Genomic DNA, 942 nt, shown 5'->3' with positions numbered 1-942 from the left:
ACACACACACACACACACACTGCGGTGACCCTGTATTATTATTTTTGTACTTAGAACATGGCGAGTTCCAACATGGCCTCCTCCCCCTCCCCCTCCCCCTCCTCCTCCCCCTCTTCCTCCTCCCCCTCCCCCTCCTCCCTAGCTCAGCTGGAGGTCCACCTGCTCCTGCTGTGACCCCGGAGCGAGACTCCCACAATGCACCTCCCCTGCTCCCCACTTCCTCCTCCATCCCCCCTCTCCTTGGTCTTTCGCTCTGGTTCAGCAGGTGAACCCTAGGTTAGTTTAGCGATAGCTAGTGTGTCACTGTCCCCCCCCCCCCCCCCCCCACCAGCGTGAGATGAGCCCGCTGTCACCGCCGTCTAAGGCCCTGCATATCATCAGCCCGCTGCTATTTATACCCCAGGTACGACAGCGCAGACACAACCGGCGTCCCCGGCGGGGAGACCGACCCACCGGAGGTCTCGACAAACACACGTTGGGCACGCGACAACGGGCAATGTTTTGTTTTGGAACCACGTTTAGTTCCCTTTACACTTTGGTTGTAAAAACTAGAACGGTAATTCAAGCCCTGTTTTGTTTCGTAAGCTTTCCAAGTTCATGTTCGTGTCGTTAAAGTTTTCCTTTCACCCTGAGCCGCGTCGGCCGGCTGGTTTGAGCGTGTTGACGTAACCCCCAGCCCGCTTCACCAGCCTTGTTTTGTGGGTTTAAGTATCCGATAGTAGCTCCTCCTCCCTTCTTCTACTTTGCCGGTGACACAGCGGCCATTTTGTCCCCATTGGACGCGTCTTCCCCGTGAGTTAGTGTGGCTTTAAACGTGGCTTTCCCGCTTTTTTTGATTGTGCTTTTTTGAGAAGTGATTGCTTTGTTACGTCGTTGATTTCTTCCTTCCAGAATGTACTTAATGGTGTTACCGTATGTGAGAAGGTGTTTATATTGTGGAAT

The sequence above is a fragment of the Gadus chalcogrammus genome, chromosome 17 (assembly GCF_026213295.1).
Source record: "Gadus chalcogrammus isolate NIFS_2021 chromosome 17, NIFS_Gcha_1.0, whole genome shotgun sequence".
Lineage (NCBI taxonomy): Eukaryota > Metazoa > Chordata > Actinopteri > Gadiformes > Gadidae > Gadus > Gadus chalcogrammus.
Note: the sequence above shows the minus strand (reverse complement) of the source record.